This window comes from Aythya marila, assembly GCF_965140915.1.
Source record: "Aythya marila genome assembly, chromosome: 1".
Lineage (NCBI taxonomy): Eukaryota > Metazoa > Chordata > Aves > Anseriformes > Anatidae > Aythya > Aythya marila.
In genome coordinates, this window is record NC_139042.1 from 201,164,484 (window position 1) to 201,187,911 (window position 23,428).

At 42.8% G+C, this 23,428-nt stretch overlaps 1 protein-coding gene across 9 annotated transcripts in view; it reads left to right on the forward strand.

Moving 5' to 3' along the window:
* USP6NL (USP6 N-terminal like) overlaps positions 1 to 23,428 on the forward strand; it is a 156,495-nt gene that overhangs the window by 18,260 nt on the left and 114,807 nt on the right. For 7 of the 9 annotated variants that reach the window (XM_082771968.1, XM_082771969.1, XM_082771970.1 and 4 more), the window contains 2 exons: positions 6,631 to 6,743; positions 9,161 to 9,253. The gene's annotated coding sequence lies outside the window, so the exon portion shown is untranslated. Of the gene's footprint in view, positions 1 to 6,630; positions 6,744 to 9,160; positions 9,254 to 19,716; positions 19,850 to 21,459; positions 21,529 to 23,428 lie in introns of those variants that run through there. The other 2 variants (XM_082771967.1, XM_082771965.1) reach the window with 2 other exon arrangements.

The window sequence follows — 23,428 nt, forward strand, 5'->3', positions numbered from 1 at the left end:
GAACATTAACATATTCGAGACCTTTTTTTCTTTTCTTTCTTTTTTTTTTTTTTTTTTTTTTTTCCTAAGATGGAGCTGAGCAGGCTTCTGAAAAAGGTTTAGGATGTGCTTGCTTAGGTTACCAGGGAGATGGATTTGGGGAGGTGGACCCCTTTCTATCTGTCTTTCTGCTGAACCCCAAAGCTCTCCTTTGCCACTTCTTAGTGCTATGCATAGTAAATCTTTCTAGTCTGAGAAATGTGCAACTCTCTGCAGACCCTGATTACTTAAAATAGTTCTTCAAAAAATTGTTGCTTTGCAATATAACCTCTCACATTTCTTTCATGTTGCTGTTCTCTGTTTACTCGCGGGAATGATGACCTCTCTTTCTTCACACCTGGCTTAGGCAGTCCTCCTGGGAAAGAAGCAGCTGTGTGGATGAGGCAGCTAGCAAACAATCTCATCTGCCATGGGATGCTGACAAGCCTGAGGACTGAGCAGCACTGTTCAAGGAGATGCAGGGTGCCCCAGTCATGATTCCCTTGTCCTACTTCCTTATCACATCTTCTCATCACGTATCCTTTCCTAAATGCTAGTGGAAGGTATTAGTAATTCAAATGTTTTCTGCACAAGTGAATCTTCATTGTTTGTGCTCCATTTTCTGTCAGAGCCATAGGTACTCTAAAATCAAATAAATATATGCCCAGCAGAAGTTCTCTGTAAATGTAGATCTGTGTTTTTGCTTCCTCATCTCCCCGTTGATGGGCTTTGTGGCCCTACTGTAGTAGAAATAGTGGTATGTACATTTTATAAATGTTGAAGGACAGTGGTATGTACATTTTATAAATGTTGAGGACTCTGAGAGCTAGGTCTGGACTTGACTTTCCCCAGTTGCCTATTTATGTTTTGATATGGTTGGTGCTTCATGATCATTCACTGAAAAGTTCTTCCAAATATTACTTTTAATATATGATAGGAATCTGTGGCAAAAAAAACGCTCGTTTAAAAGAACACCAGATCATTCTAAATTGATCACAGCAGTTCTCAGAATCCTTGCTTGGCATGGCAAAGGCCAGCACACAGAGAACATGACGTGTTCCAGCTCTGGGAGGAGTTCACATTCCCCTGCAACACTGGCCAGCAACTTCTTTCAATCCCTATGTCTTCAAAGTTGGTATTGTAAGTTGCAGTCTTTTTTTTTTAATTTTCTTCCAGTTCCCTCTCTTACTACATATTGTTGTTCTCTCCATTTCCAATTAAATATATTTTTCGGTCTTCTCAAAATAGCTTGTTTTTAATATAGCATTTCCAGCTCCCTGGAAATTCTGTTCTTTCTCACTTTGATTGACAGCCTCATGTTTCCTTTCACACCCTCCTCCATCACAGATTTTTTTTTGGCTGCAGCTTCCCCAATGTATTAAACAGACCTGCTGCTGCCTTCTCTGAGAAAGTGTTGAAAAAAACTTTTCCAATTTCAGACAGCTTTCCTTTTTATAGCATTTGCTAGCAGCATTGCGGTTTTGGCTGAGTTCACACTTCCAACTGGAGACAATTAGGAGCCAGGATTGCAAGTACCAGGCAGGGCTTTTCTAACCTTTATCTTTATTGATCTTTCATATAAAATAAAAAGGGAGATGATAAGGGACTTAATGCAACTTTATTTTTAGATCATTACAGAAACTTCTCAGGGTTTCACAGGGTGCTAGGAAAAGACGTTTCAAAATTCAAGTGTGTTTAGTTGTCACAATGCACTCTTGGGTCCCCATCCTAATTTTGTTAGGTAAAATGCACAGACAGCAAAGATAGCATACAGAATCCCCTTTTTATGCGGCACAACTATTTATTTATATCTTTATTTCCTTGGCTTTCAGTGAGCCCAGATGTGACATCTACCTTTTAGGAGTGCCTGTTTCACCTCAGTGGCCAGTGGTGGCCAGTCTAAATAGCAGCTCATCCAAGAGTAAAGGCAGACTTTGTGGAGATGAGGCTGAAATGTAAAACTGCTAACGGGAAGCTGTGTATGCCTACACATATATGAACAGGAGTAAATACATGCATAAAGACACTTCTACCTATTAATTGGGTTGCTGTGATGGAAACATGGGACTAGTCTATGGAACATAAGGCAGGCCTGTTCCCTGCTGAATTTCATGCAAATTATTTATCTTGAAACGTACCAACCTGCTATTCCCAGGGGATCCTGTGACCTGATTTTCAACACTTCTGAGGGCATTCAAATCCCACTGGGAGCCAGTTCAGCACCTTTAAATCTCAAGGACTGCTTAAATTCTGGGCAGGTGTGTAGCAGCTCCACAACAACAGGGAGAGGAAGGCCCTGTTTGTACACCCAGGAGAAGGAAAATAATTTGTTTTCCTGCTTTGTGTATTCTGCTAGCAAGGAGATAGATTAGTGCATAATGGTTTCTCTGATGTGGAATCCTGCGGGATTACCTAAAGAAAAGATCAAAAAAGGTTTTGCATACTCATGCCTTTTAGCCAAAGGTCTCCCAGCTGAGACTTCCATGATTGTGCTGTCCATGAAACATGTTTTACTGTATTCTTAGACAATTGGCTACGTTGGTATTAAGACAGAAACAGTACAGAAACTTCAGGACAGTACTTGCTTGGACTGGGATTTTCTAAAGACATGATGCATTTCCTCTGCCCACTGCTGGAATTTATATGACATTACTACCTAACCTTATCTGGATCCTAGAATTATTATTTTTTCTTTTTTTTTTTTTTCCCCTTTGAAAATACATTCTAATTTTGTTAGTCACAGAAAGACATGCCATGTATTCATCTTCTAACTGAGGACTAGCTTCTTTCTAATAATTCAAAATCAGTTACAGAATTACTGTATAGCATACATAAAAGCTTAGTCTGTACTCTAAGAGAAAATGATTTTTTTTTTCTTTTTTTTTTTTGGTTATTGATCATTCTGCTAAAAGAAAGGGCTTGAATCCAGTTTTAACTCTGTAACTACTATTGATGTTTTGTAATAAACTGAACCAGGGTGACTAGCTCAACACCTGTCGCTCCAGCCAGGCTCAGAGTAGGTATTTATAACATTGCCTCGAGTAATTACATTTTGCATTCTTTCAGCAGACGAGGCAGTGTCCTGTTAGGCTCTGGCATTAAACAAAGCTCCCGGTGTCATCACTGCTGCGAAGCTCAGAGCTTTTTCCCTGTCACTGTGTGGCAGCACTGCTCCACATAACGCATGCTGCCTATTTCCCTTCAGCTTCAAGACCAGGTGAATGATCAAAGCCCTTTTGTTACTCGACCTCTCCCTCTTCATCTTTATTTGCTGGTTTTCTCTTATCCTCCCCATACTCGTTTTTCATCCTTCATTGTCCTCAGAGGTTTCAAAGTGATTCATATTCCCCTGGCTTTCGCATTGGATTTTTCTTAGGTGCCTTCCAATTATGAGATTCTTAAGATGTGAACAAGGATCATCATTATGAAATAACATTGGATGCTATGAGAGACGATATAAAGAAGGCATTCATTCCTGTCCTGTGAGTATGTATCTTGAGGTCCCTGATGTAAATACTTAACCTTGCAAGGCTGCCTACACAATCGATAGAGACGCGCGCTCCTCTGGAGGGCTGGTCAGAGCATCTCCACGAGATGCCTGCTCCAAATGCCTCTCAAGGCTGCCTGCTTCTCTCTACTGATAGCGTAGGGAACCAGGGGAACGCAGTCAGATGCCTCTGGCAGATGGTGCCAACGCTCCCCTTGCCCCCACAACAGGGTACAAATCCTGGTCTCATCCAGGCACCTCGTGGAAGAAGGGAGCAGGAGAATCCTCTGAGCCCGGCTGTCCTCTAACCTGGTGTCTCAGAGCTCACTTCCAGATGTCAGCGACTCTCTGCTGTAGGATTTTTATCCAATACGAATACGAATCTTTCAAATGAGTGTGATTTTTATAGGGAAATGGGAGAAGCAGCAGAATCCTAATAGATAGCAGCTCCTACAGGCAGTACCAGCAAAGCCAAAATTTTAGTGGGGATAACACCAATGAAATTCACCTTGGCTAGAAGAGTTAGTGCAGTAACTGAATTAATTTGGTGAGAAGCTGCAGCCTGGCACATCAACACTAGATGGGGGCTGCAGGAGGAATGGGTCCTCAAGTGAAGCGTTTCTTGCTAGGGGCTTGATCCAGAGCAGTGCTCACTAATGGGTTATCAGTGACTTTATCTTCATGTTGACCATCTTTGTGCTGTGTCTGATGTATCAGCCAGGAGGCAGGACAAGGAACCACCAGAGAAGCTGCTCACTGTGTCTTTTCTTCTCTTGGGCATGAGGAACAGCAGGCAGGACTTTAGTCTCAGACTATAAATCGGCACAGGACCCCGATGGGGACTGCAATACGTGGTCTTCTGGGCACAGGTGACACAACCCCAGCAGCAGCAAAGCATAAACCGTTCCTCCTGCTGAAACCTGTAATCTATAACCCATTGATCTTATCGATGTTTGATCTTATCAATGTGTACAAATACCCGAAGTGTGGGAGACAGAGGGATTTGGCCAACCTCTTTTTAGTGCTCTGTGGGGACAGGACAAGGGGCGGTGGCCACAAAATGGAGCCCAGGCAGTTCCGCACCAACACGCGAAAGAACTTCTTCACGGGGAGGGTGATGGAGCACTGGGACAGGCTGCCCAGGGAGGTTGTGGGGTCTCCTTCTCTGGAGATATTCAAGGCCCGTCTGGATGCCTACCTGGGCAGCCTGCTGGAGGGAACCTGCTTTGGCAGGGGGGTTGGACCCGGTGGTATCTGGAGGTCCCTTCCAACCCCTTCAATTCTGTGATTGTGTAAAAAAACCAAACTCTTCCCGCTGTGGGAGGATGGGGATGGGGACCACCAGCCTACAGTGCTGAGACACAGCTCCTGCTGGAGCCAGAGCTGTATGAATCTGGCATGTGAGGACTGAAAAGCTCCAGTTGGAGCAATGTGGCCCGATCTGCTGGCTCTAGTACCATCAGGGTCAGGAACTGCGGCACTGTTTTATCTTCTCAAGGCCACACGTGTAAATTCACAGTGCGCTGGCACTAAGGAAGGGGCGATGGCTCGATACAACACAGCTGTCTGATATTGTGGAGAAACATCCTGTAACTCTCTGTGTCAAAGTGCTCGTGTTCCTGTTTCCAGGCAGAGGAAGTATTAATACATAATGAGCGAAGAAAATTGTTCTGTATTTAGAGGATACTAGCCCACAAATTAAAAGGGACTTTTAAATTTAATAATAAAAGATTATTTTCATTTTATTTATAAGGAAAAGAGGCTTCAGGGAATTATGCTATCTGCCAGTCACCCAGTTCTATCAAGGAGGTGGAAAGAAAAATGTAAAGGCTTCAGGAAAAGTTTGCTGAGTGGAACAAAAAGGCAGAAATTAATGCTTGCTCCGAGGAAAAGGTAGCAGTGTGAGTTCAGTGGCCACCTATCTCGTGATGTACCAGCCAATTTGCCAGCGTGCACGTGCCAATCGATTGGCATAGCTCAGAGCCAGACACAGCCCTACCTCTCATGTGTCAAGTAGAAATACTTTGGGAGAGGGGATTTTATACAAGGGGAGACTTGTGTTGGGACAGCGTGGTGCTGAATTTGTAGAAAATAATCTTTACCTGTTCTGCTGTCAAAAAAATAGCTTGTCCCTGACACTTTGATTCACCTACCCTCTTACTGCCCCCCAAACCTCCAGATCTCCCCATCGCCCGTCCATTAATTGAGCAAGACGTGCCGTGATGTGGAAGGTGCAGGCTGGTGGCAGGTCAAACCCAGCAGATGATTGCTGAGTGAACTCCGCAGCTTTTCTCTTATTAGGGGCAATAATTTGGGTCTGTATCTGGCCATCAGTGCTCTTAAGGCAAGTGGATACTGAAGCTCACTGAGAACCCTAATCTGCTGTCCGATGTAGTAGGAGACAAATTGTATGATCACCTTTTCAAAGGAAACCAAGTTAAGGTAACCTCCACAGTAACACCAGTCTCCTGCATTTAAAATGATGCTGCTGTTTTCATGAAGAATGAAAACTCCTGCACTACAGTAACACTGCAGTAAACCAGTGATGTTCATTACGAGGTAACTGTTTTATTGAGAGCTGAGCTTATTAGTCCTGGAAGATTCTCAATACGGCAATGGACTTATCAATTATCAATGCCCGTTGTAATGAACTAACCACATTAGTGATTTTTTAGAGTTCCATTTATTTTAAGCAGCCGACTGGCTAATTTATCTTTGTTTTCATTTTCACTTTTTCATTCTGCTTGTGTGAGAAACTTTTGCTTGGGTTTTGCAAGGCAGCAGGAAAGAATGTGTGCACACTGAATTTCCCCTCAATTCTCATCAGAGGCAAGGAAATCAAGTGTTTTCCTGATTTACAGCCTACTTAATCCCACTGACATTAATTTACTTAAATCTGGGTACATCACTTTTCCAATGAGATCTGTACAATGTGCAAAATCGGAGGGTTTGGTTAGGTGCCTTTGAAATAATGGAGTTTAATGTATCACTAATTTTAAAACATGGCTACCTACATCTCTCCTTCATCAATATTGATGCACTTAGTTCTGGAGGTAGACAGAAAAAGTCATTTCTACCTCTAATATTATTTAAATTCCACTTTCTTTCTTTTTTTCTTGTTTTAGTAGTACCTTGGTGCATAGCTTTCGTGCTATGATTCTTGACACATTCAGCCCTTGGAACCTGGGCACCTCAAGAGCTTTCACGGAGATGAACAGCATATATTTGGACATCTGAGGTAAAACAAATATGTTTATATGAATTAATTGTGGCTGTGAAGTTTTTCAGGTTCTTCATGTTTTTCATGAAAATACAAATTTGGCTGTTGACAGCGGCACAAATTTTCATTTGAATTGCTGAGGACGTAGCAGAGTCTGACTTGCAGGCCAGCTTAATCTCAGTCCTGTTTCAAGTTGATGGCTGGATTCTTACTGACTGCATTGGCACAGCGACTCTCAAGCACTGAGACTGGTGACAACTTATGACAGTCCATGAAGGCTTTCATGGACTTCCAGCTTTTGGATGGACAACTCTAATAAAACCGTGCAGGTTCAGGGCCACAACAATACAAAATGGAATTCAGACACCATCTTTGCTCCCCAGTGCTCCCAAAATTGCAGAGCAGTGTAAATACATAACTGCACATCTTTAGTATCTTTGATACTAAAAGACCAAGTACTTTCATCATTCAGTTCATATTAACATTGCTCCGTAGTCTAGGTCTGGATCAATCCATATAAGTGAAATTACAGGGACATTAGGAAGATAAATCATGTTTATTACACGAATGCACAAGGCTGAGAAAGTAATAGGATCCCCCATGCAAGACACTACACTCTCTGCTCTAAAAAAGCTCAGAGCTGGAGAAAAGCAGCTTAATTTACATATACAAAGTGAAGGTGGCAATGTGATAATAGTAGACATGTAGGCTATGTAAGCATGTTGGTGATGTGAGACAAGTTGTGAGAATACAAATGGAAAGAAAGGAGGATTGTTGGAGTAACAGTATCAGGAGGGGAGCAACAGCCAGTGAGCAGGGCTGAAAGCTGAGCCAAAACTAGAATGGTTCTGGGGGTGGCTGTCACTCCTGCCTCTGCAGCTGCTCTGAACGGTTGCTTTTTTCACTTCTCAGACTCCGTTCCCCCAGAAATGGGGTCTGCTGCCATTTTAGATGTGACCCAGAACATCTCTTGTTTGTTTATTTTTTCTTTCTGAGGTTTCTTTTTAGGTTGATTAAATGCATATTACATTTCCAGTAATATATTGAAAATACTGCCCCAGATCTTTAAATTTAGGAACCCAAGTTAGGTATCTACAAGTTAATTAGAGCAAACCTAATGCTAGTTAAATCAAATGTGGCTGCCCACAACCTCGTGGATAATGTGACACAAAAAAAAAGAGACGTTTTGATGCCCCCTTGTTTCTTCACTACATCAGCTCTATGCCACCTCAGGATTTATCCTACACTGTGGGAGTTCTCATGTAACACATTGAGCTGTCTGTTTGTTTCTTCCATCTGCTCATATCTGCTAGAGGAGGGATTAGAATTCATCTTGAGGAATCCCCATTTTCTTTTTATAGCTCCACACTGATTTGCCATGGTTAGGGGTTCAGGTATGAGAAACATTACAGGCTGTGAACCACCTCCTGCTCAGCTTTACACCTACAGCTCCTTCTCATTCCCAACAGACTGACGTGCATCCAAGAGGACAGTTTGCTCCTGTTCAGGATATTAGATCTGCACAGCTTGATATTGCTCAGAAATAGTTCTGTACATTTTGGATGCCTGTTATTATGTTTAGGAGTCTCTTAGTAGGAAGACAGGCTTTTGACAAAATAATAATTCTCCTCTTCATACCCTCAAGCCTACAGTTCTCCTTTCAGTTATGTCCAAACTTGACAGCTGGAACAAAAGAGCTCATCTATTTTCTTTGTATGGAGAGGTAATTTGTAGCTGCATTTTGCCCAAGATGCAGAATAAACCAAAAGGTGGTGCATTTTTTTTTATTTATTTCTTGGATCAGAAAAAAATCTGTCCCACAAAAGGAAATAAAACAATGTCTGATCCTGCGAAGAAAACTGTAAGAGATAAGATATTATTTTAATAAATTTTTAAAAAAAGATCCCATTGCTTAGAAACTTTAGGTATAGCTGATCCAGCTGGGGGTAGGAGAATGCCATAGATGAGCCCATCTCAGTGTCCCTTCCAGCTATGTTTTCTATGATAATATGATTGGGAAGAGGATAATTATCAGCAATATCCAGTGTGAACACAGGAGCAGATTTGGAGTGCTGCCTGATTACAAGGTATTTGTCTAACACTCATCGTCATTGTATGAGAATGCCTTAATTAGCACTGAAAACATTTAGTTACATAGACTATCTCTGGTAAAAATAGATTGTGCTGCTGATGTTTTTTACAGTGCATTAAATGCTAAGTATTTAAACCCACACAGGCACACTCAGGTGTCATCACCTGAGAACATTAGAATCTATAAATCCCTGATTTTCATTTGCAACTGAAATACTAAGAATCATTAAGATGAATTGTTAATTTAAGCTATCAACCATACAACAGATTTCAACACAAGGTAAACACCTTTTTCTCGGTAAGAACAAATGATCACAAAGTGTGTTTTATCTACTCAAAAACAGATAATCAGCTTATAACCATTAAGAGGACAAATGATCCTGATCTATTTCTACAAAGGCAGATCCTGTTCTGGCTTCTGAGCAACTGAGTAGGAGGTATGTATATAAAGATATAAAAAAAAAAAAACAGGAGACTAGATACCGGACATACAGAACAGATTCCTGTTTGGCTCATATGCTGATTTATATTCAGTTCTCAGTGTAGTTGAGATTATATTTTCCAAACCCTTTGCTTCTCTTCAGTTCATCAAAGTCATTCAAATCCAGATTTTAAACCTGTGTTTCTACAAACCTGACTGGGAGCAGATTCATTTACCTAATGTGAAGGTTAGGCTCAGCACGCAGATTAGGACACCTAAATTTAGGTGTCTGCACGTAGGTGTCTATGTGTGAGGTAGCTGTTGCGGCTCCCATCGCAGTCAGTGGAGGTACCTGCATTTGGATAGCACTCAAGATTCATTGAGCATCTAGATGCTGATTTGAAGGTACGTTATCAGGTGTCTCAAACTAGAAACTGAACTCAAGGTCGGGTATTTATAAAATAGACATCTAAACCTGAGCAGGTATTTATCAAGTGGCTTCCCAGTATAATCAATGAAAAAATGGTCAGTAGAGCTTAGGGTGTGATTAATCTGATCAAATATAAGTGTCTATTTTATAATGAGGTGAATCGTGACCTAAACTCATTTGACTAGCTCTCCAGCTACTCTAATGGGAGCCTAGACACCTGGCTTGCATATAGGCACATACATTGCAAACTAAACTTACATTTGTGTGATCAGTCTGATCCACGTGGCTATGAAATGATCAGATCATCTCATCTGACTTCCTGTGGAACTGTGGAACTGAGTTAAGAGGTCTCACAAAAATGTGACCCCCCTTACCTAGGGCTTATCCAGAGACTTGGCATGTACCAGGCATTTCCAAGCTCTTCTACAAACTCTGTGCAGGGAAGAAAAAAGATTCCTGTCTGCACAGCACGTGGGGTTACCCAACATTACCTCCTTCCCATGGGAAGGGGTTGGGGGGTAAGAGATGCAGGGCACAACATAATTAAGCCTTTGCACTTCAATGCAAATGTTCCAGAACAAAATTATCAACAACAACAACAACAAAAAGATGCAGCCTGTGTGAGAGATTTTCATGATTGTACAGAAAATCCAGGATGTATTTTAAGTGTCAAATTGTGTGTCATTCAATTAACTAATAGAATGGATGCACTGATCATGTCTGGGGATATTTCTAAGCACTTTTTATCAACTAATTTTAGTGGAGAGACAGTACAATGAACGAACTCAATTTTCTGTGTTTTCCCAAATGCGTTTTCACCCTTTATCCTAAGTGGGAGCAGCACTTTGTATTTCCCATCACCTCCCCTGCTTCTAATTAAAATTCAGCTATGGGTCAAATCTTTGTCTGGAAAGAGTGTATGCAGACCAGGCTCTGCCTTGTGGTAGAAAGTTACAAAAACAGGATGTATTTTATTTGACTGGAGTGAACTTAGTGGTCAGGGGTCATTTTCATTTAAGAAATATTTTTTTTCTCATGGTTTTCAAATGCATTCTGTCTCTTAAAAGGCAGTGAAAATAAAATGCATTTTTCTCAGCATTTTTTCTTAATGATCTCAAGGCACTTTACTGGCAGTAGTTTGCTCAATCTTGCAGTAGCCCTACACAGTGCACATATCACAGCTTGTTTGATCTTTCACAGGCTTCAGTTTTATTTTCTTCCAGTGTGAGGTAAGCACCTAAGTGCTTCCCAACCTGTAACTATTAAGAGGGCACAAACACCATATGTTATAATGTACTAGATATTTTTTTATGTTACTTTTGTTTTTTCTTTGTACCTCTTCCCAAACTGAGACTTGGTAATGGGTTCTTCCTTTATTTGAGTGGCATGCCACACTTTTCCCTTGTTTTTAGCAACTCCCCAGTGAGTCTCCGGTTTGCCCCATTCCATTGATTCCCTCTGAAGTTTTGAAAATTCACTTCAGGAAGATTTCATAATACGAACTTAAGGAAAATAATATAATCTTGCTTTAAAACACTTCCTTCCTCTGTTTTGCTGATGAATTGCAACAATTCACAATACCATCTGGCTAGCAACTGGTACAGGACTTATTTCATTGTTTTAAATGTATGTGTTTCTTTTGGTTGTAGAGCACATAAAATGAGGATTCCCTAACTGTGATCAGAGAGGTCCATGCTGTAATGTTAGATCAAGATGTCCCCAGACTACTGGAAGTGGGCTACAAATAGCTTTGGAAATCATCTGTCATGTCATAGTGAATTGGAATGTGAGTCCTGTGGTGGAGTATGAAATCGAGGTCTGAATTTTGCAGCTTGAGGCATTTTCTAAAATCACAGAAAAATGTACAGAGAAATCTAATGTTATCCCACCTAAGTGGACAATATAGAAACTTCTTAAGCTCATAAATCAAACTCAAAATGAGAAAGGAAACTGTTGAATCCAGCTTTGTTGTAACTCAGAATAATGGAAATATAGCTAGTCTAGAAGCTTTTATGAACTTTCTATGACCACAGCTTTGAGGAGTCTCACTGAACAGGGTGGGAAGTTGGGTGGTGCTGAGTAAGATATCCACCATTCCAAAATCCAAGTGACAAAGTAAGCGTGGTACAGTTCTGAATTTGACCACGCATAGTCCAGGAGCCTTGTTGATGATATGATGGGGAAGCGCAGCACCTGAACTTCTCATGAGATCATTTGAAGCACTTCATGCACAAGGTGAGTGAGACTACAAGGTTTTCTAGGTCTCCTTTCAAGCATATTTGGTGTACTTGTGAATAACAGAGATTTAGTACGTAATTTGAGACCTGATTCAGTGTGGATCCTAAGGTGGTGCAATTCCAGTGAAATTACATCTCCTTACCTTACACCAAAAATTCATTTAATTCATTTAATTCATTTGTGTGTTGTTGTCACAGGAAAATGAAGTAACAGTCGAAACAGTCTCTAGTGATTATGAGTTTCCCTACAGCCCTTACTCTAAAGTGCATGTTGTCCTCTAAATTTACAAACTACTTAGCAAGAGAAATTCGCTGTCTGTCTCATGAACAGACACTAATCTTCAGCGTCAGTGCTGCTCCAGCCAAAACCTTGCAAACTGATGTCATGTTTGGTTTGATTTTTTGATACAGATCTTTTGATCGTCAGCTTTTTCTAATAAGCTGTGGCTTATAATAAGAGACAAAGGCGAGCTTCACATTAATGACATGGCAGGTAAAGTTCTTACAATTTATTTTTAGTCCCCCAAACCATCCTAGTCCTCAGATTTAGATCCTTTAAAGCAACTGTTGCTCAACACATGATCTTTTCTTTCATGTTGCTTCATTTATACATGCTCATACAATTTCTGTCTGAACTAGAGCATATCATAAAGCTGTGTCATATTATTTTAATTTTTATACCGAAGGGTTTCAAATGGAACCTAACATAATTAGATTACGTCTAATCTCTTCCCATTTTGATCCTATTCTCAAGAGTGTTTGCAAAGAAGCTTACTTGAGTCTTAAATGCACAACTTTAAATCGTGCTGACGGTGATAAGGGAAGCACACTCTTATGAAAACATACTGACGTGTAGGACAAGACCTCATGACTTTATGAAATGAAATGGGTATCTCCATTGGCAGTGTCTGTTTAGAGAAGCTTTAAAATCCTTGATAATTTTTTTTTAAACTTCCGCAGAAAACCTGTAACAAGTTGATTCAGAGCCCTTCCCTGTTCAGTCCTCCCCTGAATCCCCACTAACCCTTATTAATATCTGCTTGTAACAGGGGTCCCAAGGAGATGGCATAGCTTCTACTAAGGTGTCAGCCTTCAAGATAAAGTGCAGTTTAGAAGTATTTTCAAAGAGCTATCACCTTCCTGGTAGTATATTAAAAGAGATTATGCGTTGCCAGAGACAGCAAGCCTTGTCAGGTCAGGGCAAAACAACATTTTAAGCCGATTGGCTCATATATTTCAAGGTACGTGTGTCCTTGCACAAATTCACTTTCCCCTCAGCCCAGTATTTAAGAAAATCCACTTTTAATGATGTTGATTGATCCGAAGAATGGTCATATTGAACCCCACATATTATTTTGAGGTTAGGGAAGGAGAAAAAAATCCAAGTGTGATAGTAAATTATTGGATTATAAGAAATCTTTGAGGAAAAAAAGCTTTATCTTTGGTGTCTGGTGCCTCATCTTTCCTAAAACTCTGCTTTGCATGATAATTTTGTGATGGGATAAAGCTTGTTTACACTCCACGGGTATTTGCCAAATATTTGGGAAGATTTGAGCTGCTTTACAGCCTAAAGCTGGCTTTGTTTGCCAGAGCTGAGGGGTGCCTTTAGTAATGACAGTCTCCCCCTCTAAAGGGTCCTGTGGCTTCTTTACGGGATGAAATTGGGCAACTAGTAAGACCTGGTGTAAACACCAGCCCCAGCAGGATCTGTAAGTGCATTTCCTTCATCAGCCAGGAATCTGAGTTACCCAACAGTCCCCAGATTTGGGCAGTCTTACTGCCAACCATGTGATGGCCCTACCTCTGGAAATGAGCTCAGTTGCTTACGGGTGGGAAACATCCTGCAAGAGCTCAGCCAGACAGCAGTCAGCCTGTTTTGTTCTACTGTTGCCATATGGGCTTGGTCTGGGAAAAGATAAATGGATAAGACTTCCATTTTCCCTGGCAAGCTATTTCTCCTGTTAGAGCTTTGTAGGTAAGCTTCACGCAGCTTTAACCTGAACAGGAGACCAACTGAACACGGAGTAGCTCAAGGCAACGGTGGAAGAATGTGCTTCAAAGCCTAACCTGCATCCCTCACTTCGTGCTGTGCTATATCAATTCCATATTACATGCAGCCTGGGAAAAGACTGCAAATACCATGCTGCTGGGAAAAAAAAAAAAAAAATCTTTTATAAAGAGCTTTACCTGAACAAACTGAAAATATTTCTTTTCCATCAGTAATTTACACTTCTTTGTCTGCTAGTTTCAGCAGCAAATGGAAAAGGTCATAAAGATTTAACTTTTGCACTACCTTAGACAAGTAATTACACCTTTGTCAGGATCCACTATTACAGCTTAGAGCATCTTCACATTTTATGACATGATCCTGTTTTCATTTGCTTGTAACTTGATGAAAATGTATCTCTTTGAAGTTTTTGAACTTGTTGGTATCTAATAAGTTATACTATTTCTGTTAACTTTGGGTTACTTCTGACATTCTGGTAGTTACAGGTGAATGATAATAAGTTTTACTCGAATAGTGACTGTGCTCTGAAAACTGTCTATAAAAGTGTCATGAGATTGCAGGTTCCTTATTGTAACTCTATGTCAGATCTTCAGGGTTTACAAAAACATTATCTTCCAATCATTGTCTTCCAACTGCTGTCCTGGAAAACCACACTAAGGCAGACAAAAAAAAATTGAGCTAATGTTTTGTTCTGTTGTGCATTGTTGCCAATAACAGTTAATCTTCTGTCTTATTTGTTTCTTTTCCTTCTTCCTTCTGACTGTATTCTATGTTTCCTTGGTTTGAAAGGTAAATGATTTGATTATAGATTTTCTTCTCTTTCATCTGATCTCTTCTGCTCTGGGATCAGGCTCAAATCTGGCTAGAAAAACACCCCAAATTCATGTTTCAAGCACTCCAGTTTTCGTACAACCACACACATCTTCCTCAGCCAGGTTTTCTAATTTTTGTATTTTCTATTGTGACGGTTTTCAATTCATTGAAAAACTGCTTAGTGTTAACAAGACATTTTAAAATGTAGTGTATCGAGGTATTATGCTTTGTTCTGTGTGTAGTTTTCATAGTTAACAAAAGAATGCTGGAAGCTAAATCAACATTTAAAAGAAGAGAGAAAGAAATGAGACAATTATTGAAGTAACAGAAGGAATAAGACAGAAGGAGGCTAATGGAAAAAGCCAATAAAGTGCTAGAGGAGACAGAAAATTGGGGGGAAATAAAGGAAGGAGATGAAGAAAATCTGTCCTGACAGACAGAGGGGACAGAAATAGCCAGCGACAGAAAGCACTGTGTACTTTCCAACCTGATTCACATGGCAGGAGCCACCAGCAGCAGGAAGAGAGACTCGAATCTATGAAATCCTCAAAATCAGAGCTGGGAGACAATAGGACTGGGTGAGGACAAGTGAACAATCAGAGCCAAAAGGAATGGAAAACAGTATATTAGGCAGCCAGAAGAATTACAGCTAAGGGCTAACTCCCCTGCTTAGAATCAGAACTTCCACTCCTGATTTAATACGTCTCTTTCTCAGGATTTTCAGTACAAGATGGTGGGCTGATGCTGCCACACACGTACAGACAAACCTCTGCCTCCTCGCACATCACTGCTGCAGAGCGGGCTGGTGCTAAGCTCCTGTAAACATCTACGATGTGATCAAGCAAGTGATGGACCGAAAGTAACACCTGCAGCACAGACACCACAACTTTCATTTGGGGGAAAACAAACAAAAGCAAAAGCAGCAGGTGGCATAACAGCTGAGTACGTTTAATCTTATAAAATATTGATGCACTTTACTGCATGATACTGGGAAGAATAGCCATCTGGCACCTATTGTTCATAGGCCTATAAGCACTTCATATCAAATCAGATATTTTGAGTGATATCCTTTGTAATGATGAGAGTAGGTTGTAAAAAGTGACGAGCCTCAAAGGTTGAACAGGGAACTGTTTGAATTTGAGACTAATAGACAGGTTTGGGTTTGTTTGGATACCTGCGGGAGCTTCTGAGCCACTCACTCTCTGGGGTACATGGCTGTGCATAAATCGTTTATATTTTGACTGACACAGAAAAAATATCAACTCATGCCTTAAAAATGATCTGTAGGCAGGAGTGGAAATGCCATATGCTACAGAAAATATGTTGAGTTCCTGAACCACAGAAGCTAAGCCAAACCTATACAGCACAAACACAAATTGAATAGGAACAGTCCCACACCAGGTTTTAACATTATTTTAGGACCAACCTACTACCTGCTGTCTTTTGAGTCTGCAGAATACCTAATTTTGTGAAGTAAAAGCCATTCTCTTCAGGGCAGCACTCATGTCCTTATATGAACTTGTAACTTTAGCCCAAAGGTGGTTAGGGACAGGCCGTCATAGCAAAGTACTATCCTCCAAAACGTTCATGGACTTTTACACTACAGTTGCCAATTTAAAGCCTACATCTTTATTTTCAAAGCCATCAGCATTCTGAACACTTGGTCTGTCGGGGATTAAAGCTCCATCAATGAATTGTCGAGGCAGTTGACAGCAAAAGATGTAGTGCTATCTGGAGTCTGATCGCTACCCAGACACACTGCGAGAACTTAAATAGTTTCTCACCTGAAGTGGCACCAATACGCACGCTGCCTGCAGAGCCGAGCATGTTCTGACGACTTGTGAAGCCCAGGAAGGAATTTGGATGGGTCACCAAATTCATTCCCTTATCCCAAGGCAAGATTTGAATCTTGCAAGGCTGATTTAGCCAGGAATCCATTGATATAGCAAAGGGAGGCTGCAGACATAACTAACAGAGAGAAATTTATCTCAATGAGATGTTGCAGTTGGTTCCTATCATTCCGCACATATGCTTTGTGTTACGCTTAATTTTTGTAAATGGTGTTTTATGGAAGAGAATGGGTTTCATAAGCTTCGTAGCTAAAAAAACAAAAAACAAAGGGCATGGTACATTGAGAAATAATTGCTGATGAAAATCTCGTATTTTTTACATTATGAATTCTTGTATTCCTTTGAAGTTCAGTAGGAAGGATTGCGATGTTACAAGGAATAGGATACTTTATAAGGGAATGCCACTATTCTGTTCTTTTATCTATGGCTTTATGGTATTGCTGCCAAATAATGTCAGTGGCCATGCAGAGTGCTTGGCATCTTACGCCCTATGTCTTAAGTGCGGTCTTGACAAGATGAATCATTAATTTGTGGGGGGTAATTTGTGAGTATCTTTATTTCTGTGACTCCAGTCACGAATGTAGGTGGCTAGTACAGCATCTGAACTTAAACACAGAGCAGGTCAGCTTTTCAGGTAAGTAACTGGACGTTCCCTGACATGAACAGATACCTCAGCTCAGAATGTAATTCAATGGAGACATCCAGACTGTATCATAGATGGCAGTCTGCAAAGACAGCAGAGACACAGGCGATGCCTCTTGCATGTCCATGAAAAGCCCCATAGACTTTTCAGCATTATAAATAATAACGATTGCATATACCTTCACAAAGAACCCTAATAAAAATGGAGCATTGCTGGAAACGCTATCACAGGATTCGTATGTGGGAGTAGTGATAAAACAAGTATGATATCACTGTCAGCCGCTTGGAAAGCTGTGATTTTAGAACCGTTCCACAGCCTAGTTGTAGTATTACAACAGGAAACAATGAGCATATGGGAAACAAAACCGATGATATATAGTTTGAAAATGTATGAAAGAGAGGAGATAGTTTCGATGAAGTAGAGAGCTCCCTGTTGAAGACATTTATCTTAACTAATTAGCCATTTGGGGAGGAAACAAATCCCTAGCTTGAAGAAAGCTAAGCGTGTTTTTATATTCCAACAGCTTCTAAAGTTTTAAAAAAGACAATTAAGACTTTAAATTGAAAGGACTCATATCCAACCACAGTGTCCCTCTTGGGATTTATGGATGCTGACAGGCTAGTTAATCGCTATTACTTTCTGAAATGTACTGCAAAGCAATAAATGATTCATATTTTCTACTATTACACTTCCTCAGCACAAGAAGAGAGGAAACATTTAGACAAAAGTGATCCAACCTGCTACTGTCTTGCTACTGTCTTACTACTTTTAGACGTTTTCTTCTACATAAAATGAATGTCAAATGCACATACACAGCTCTGTACATTTGCTAGATTCTCAGAGACCATGATGTGTTGGCATGGGTATTTGCCATTTCAGGGGATCCTGCTTTCATTGTTCAGGCTATTTTTCCTCCAGAATGAGAGAGAACTCTGAGGACAGAGAGTCTATTAAAAATGTTAATATCTGTGGAAAAGATTTAGTGATCTCAGGCTAGCCAGTCAATAATTATTCAGCTCATCTAATCTACCTCGGAATAATGGAGCACTGCTTTCTCCAGCTTGTCATGAAATATTCTTGGATTACATATTTTAGTAAAAATTAATGTCAGAAGGTGCCAGCCCCCACAACTCATAGTGCAAGTTGTCTGGAACTGCTTATTTTAAAGAGTTTGTCTTTAGTAGATTATGCTAAATTCCTTGGTTAGTATTTGAATAGAAAGCATTTAAATGTAATTATTACACAAACACTGGTTTGTTTAAAACACTCAAAATATTTACCGAGCGTCACTTTTGTTTGTACCATTACTGGATGTCTTTTAGTACTACATTTTAATTACTGTTTATTTAATCTGTATTTTTAATGTGAAATCATATTTTATTGCTACTTCAAATTCCCTCTTCACTGCAATGCTTTCTTTTTGCTCCAAACCAGCCTCTTTCCGGTAACCACTTCACTGTGGCATTTGAGACGTCTCAGAGCATAAAGCAGCTGTCACATTTCTCTGCTTCTTCCCGTCAGGTTTTGTTTGTAACTCAGCTGAGCGCCCCATGCAAAGCACGGCATGCATACGCATATGGTGCCTGCACACCCTGAGTGGGAGGACTCCGGCATGGGAAGCTGCTTAAGGAAGGGGTTGGGTTGGCAATGAGGAGCCATTTCTGCTCAGAAAGAGCAGTCAGGCACCGGGACGGGTTGCCCAGGGAGGTGGTGGAGTCACCGTCCCTGGGGGTGTTCAAGGAGAGGTTGGATGTGGTGCTTGGGGACACGGTTTGTGGGTGACATTGGTGTAGGGGGGGTGGGTGGACCAGGTGATCTTGGAGGGCTTTTCCAACCTTAATGATTCTGGGATTCTATGATCAAAGCCATCTCTCTTTTGATCCGAGGTGGAATGTGCAATCAGGTTATCCATTTTTTTTGTACTTTTATGCATGGGCTTGTGGAGTTCACCCATAAAGTTGCGTTTCCTATCAGTATCCCATGGTGGTGGCTTATCAGACAGAACCAAAAAAAGGATGGAGTTTTAAAAATGAGCGTCTTGGTAGCTCAGGCAGCACAGCCTAATAGGTATGACGGAAAGGTGGTAGTCCTGCTTTGTGTTTTCCACCTTTATTTCTGAGATTCCTCCTCACGCCCAGTGACACACCAAGGCAGCGGCGCTGGCAGAGCAGGTACTGGCTTGACCCTGGAGCCAAACCCCACAACCCCACCACCTTTCCCACCCTGAAACCCACACATAACCCAGCCGAGGGCCACCCCAATTCACCACCCGACCTCCCCGACCCCTCTGCTTCCAGGGGGGCCTCGCTGAGGACCCCAAAACGGCTGCGGAGGGAGCAGGGAGCGCGGCCGGGGCCGGGCAGCTCCGCGCCTCGTTGCGAGCACAAAATGGCGGCGGCGGCTCCGGCTCTGCCCTGAGGGGACGGCGCCGGCCGGGGAGGAGAGGGGAGGGGCGGGGGCGGGCAGGGTTTCCATAGCGGCGGCCGCCGGTGTCACACCGGGGCGCTTCCTGGTCGGAGGCCGCCGAGCTCCGGGGCAGCGGAGCGGGTAGAAGGAAGGAGGAGGAGGAGGAGGCAAGGACGGAGGCCCCCGGGAGGAGAAGGAGAAGGAGAAGGAAGGCGGCGAGCAAAGGTAAGGGAGAGGAAAGGTAGGGGCGAGCCGGCCATTGCGCGCCCACCCCCATTTCCCGAAGTGGACCCGGCGGGGTCGCTGGGCGGACGCTTCCATTCGCGGGGCGGCGGGGGGGGAAAAACTGCGGACCTCGCCGTTGAGGCGAGCGGGGTGGGACTGAAGTTCCTCGAGAGCCCGGGGGGGGGAGGTGGGCGCTACCATCCTCCCCCGCAGGGGGACCGCGCTGAGCGCACCCCCCTCCCCCCGGCGGGGTCGGGAGGTGGAAGAGGCGGGAGCTGGCTCCCGTAGGGTACTGAGGTGCTGCGGGCTGTTCCATTCCCAAAGCGGGGGGGGCCGTGTGAGGAAGGACCCTCCTATTCCTGCCCGGGGGGGCGGTGGGCATCGTGAGGGGAGCCCTGTGGGGTGGGCGCCGTGAGGGGGGTGGCTGAGGGAGCCCCACCTGGAGGTGTCCCGGGGGCTTTTTGTGAGCTTTTAGTGAGGCTCCGGGGCTGTGCAGGGGGAGGAGACCCCCTAAAGTGACCCTTCAGTTTGGTGAGGGGCGCGCAGCCCTGTGAGGGGCTGTGGTGGTCGCCTCAGCCGTCACTGTGGGGTCGGAGGGGGGGCTGTGAGGGCAGCCTGAGGGGTGTGGGGGCACCACACGGGGTGTGGGGGCAGCCTGAGGGGTGTGGGGGCACTAAAGGGGGTCGGGCAGCCCCTTGGGGCTGTCACCACACGGGGACTGACTCCCTGAGGGCCTCCGTCCTGTCAGGGTGTCAGGGCCTGGGTGCGCTGCGAGGCCGTGCCGCCACCCAGGGCAGGAGCGGGGAGGTTTGGGGTGGGTGAAGTTTGGGTGTAATGGGACTTCTCGGCACTGCTGCTCATGTACCTGCTGCCTCGGCTGCTTTTCGTAACGCCTCAGGTATGTGGAGAAGAGCGCCAGCCTCAGAGCTTTCCACCAAACTTTGGGCTCCGCGACCCTCGGTCTGTGCTGGGACTACCAGCGAAAGGAGGAATTTATCAGATGTTTGGCGTCTCTGGGCAATGTGGGTGGTTGTCGGCTGCAGGAAACCACCGCAGTGATTGAATGGCAATGGGAGCGAGACTCAGGTGGTGGCTGAAAAAGCTGTTGCTGAACTCCTGTACCAGCCCTGAGCCTCTACACACCAAGAGTAACTTTCTCTGTGCAGCTTTCTGCTCGGAGCAGGGGGTTGTGCAGAGAGCTGTCTATTAGTACAAAGCTCATTTTTAGCTTTCACTGAGTCAAAGTGGAACAAAAGTGTGAGTCTGCCTTGCTCACGCTGAGCGTATTTTGTGGAGGCTCAGTTCAACGAGAACACTTCTATTAACTCATTTCTCTGTGTGGTTATTTAGTTTGATGCGGAGCCTGCAATCTAGGGCTGCTGCGTGACAGTCGAAACTCAAACTCTCGCAGGCGTGTGTGTTAGGCACGGCGGCCAATCAGCAGTGCCTGAAACCAAAAGCAATTCGCTTGGACGCTTTGTAGTGTAAATATTCCTGCAATGAACAAAGGGGAGGGTGTGCCCTTGTGCTTGTTTCGTTTGTGTTTCTCGGTGCTTCCTCATTTGTGGCCAGTCAATGATTTGGTGAAGGTTCTGAGACAGCAGCAGCCCGACTTTGTTGGGAACGTTGCATTCTGGCTGTAATGGGCATTTTACTCAGCTAGGATGCTCAGAAGCAAGGTGCGATGATCAGAATTTTTATTGTCTTATTTTGCTAATAGCCGTGCTGTTAAATGGCTTAGTCTTGCTTCTTTGTAGCTTCTCTTGTTACTGATTATAACTTTGAAATTAACTCAGCTGGGATGCAGTGGAAAGTCAGCATTTAGCAGAACTGCCTTTTAACCAGCTGTTCATTTGCCCTCAGTATAAGCACGGACACCAATCATTTCGGACTTAACGTTTTGCCAACCAGCTAGCTCTAAAGCTTTAAAACACGTGCTTCTGAAATCTCTGGATCTGTTTTCTTTGAGGGGCACTAACGTCTTGGTTTAAAGAAGAAAGTAAATGACAGTAAAATGCTGCTTTGTGCAGGCAGGCTCCATGTAGATTGTTTTGTCTCTTGTGCGTGCACGTGTGCTGTAAAAGCAGTGCAGTCGCATGCTGTTCCTTCAGTTTCTGGGTCTTGGGAACCAGGGATATAAATGTTTAGTGTTAACTCCTTTAGTATCTAAGTTAAATTGCTGCTACAGCAATGCACTCACAGACTTGACTTGAATCTTTCGCTGATAAATTAAAGGGAATCTCTTTCTCTGGATAGAGTCACTATACGTGGGCTTATAATATGCTGTAACTTCCTTTTACTCTGGTTTTACTCGTCATGCTGAGAATATTGGGTAAAACGGGGACCTGGAATCAGGTGTAGAAACAGATAATTGAACGTGTTATTAAGTATGCTCAAACTTGAAATTATAGGGAACTTTTCCCAATTCTCATATCCCATTGCACTTTTAATCAAAATGCCAGTAGTTTTGCAACTATTGAAGCTGAATACCACGGAGGGCTAGGCAATGTGGTGTTAGTAGGGGAAGTACTGGGTTGGATGCAAGGGTTGCTCTTCAGGAACAGAGAAGGTTCAAAGGTTGGTGCGTGGGTTTTTTATGGGCTTGTTAATGGCAAGAGGATGTCAGCTACTGTCTTGAATAAAAATACAGTTTTTCAAGATGGTATCTGTAAGCAGGACGTTCAGCAGGAGCATTCTTTCTTTCTCCTGTTGCATAATATTTGGTAGTGTTTGTGCACAGGAGAGAACACCACGAGCATTGAAAGCAATCAGGTGGTTGGTTGAGAAAGCGAAGTGACAGCAGTTTGCTTTCCTAACACGCATCCTTAGGAAAAACTTCAATGTTGTATTGCAATAGAAGGTACAGACTTTCTGGTGCTTGGCAGTGCTGACTTTTCCTGACTTTCCAGTACTGCTTGCCGTGTTCCAAATTGCAGATAAAAAAGGAAGCTTTCCTTTTTGGGGAAGTGGGCGCTTTCAAATGGTCTAAGAAAAAAGCCTGCAGGAAAGTGCTCAAGTTAGGAACAAGGGAAACACAAAGCACTTAAGCAGCGATATTTCAAATAAAAAATAAATGTAACTGGAAACCTTTATTGGCTAGTGAACAGGTATTAGCAATAGCTAAACAAAAGATTTAGAGGCAGAAGGCAAAATTGCAAGAACGTTTTATGTATGGAGGTCTGAGTTCAAGTCACCGCAGTATATTGAAACGTTCACTTCTCATAGTTATGGCACAGTTTTGGGTAGCATATAGCTGCTAGATTCTTCACCGCTCGTTTCCTTAGTTTTACGTGACTAGGTTTTATGATAAGATTAATTATGCTATTATTATCACGAAGTGTTTTTCAGAACTGATGCTTTGTTTTTTCCTTATGAGTAGCCTTTTCCTGTAGATACAGACAATAAACCGTCACCTAATGAGATGTCTCTGAGGCCAGGTCGTACTTACAAAATAAGGTGAGGCTGTACTGTAGGAAAATCAGGTTGAATTGGAGAAACCAGTCTTCCGGTTGACTCTGCATAAGGCTGAAGAACAATTTGGGCTCAAAAGCCGTGTGGAGCTCCAACCAAAAGTGCTTT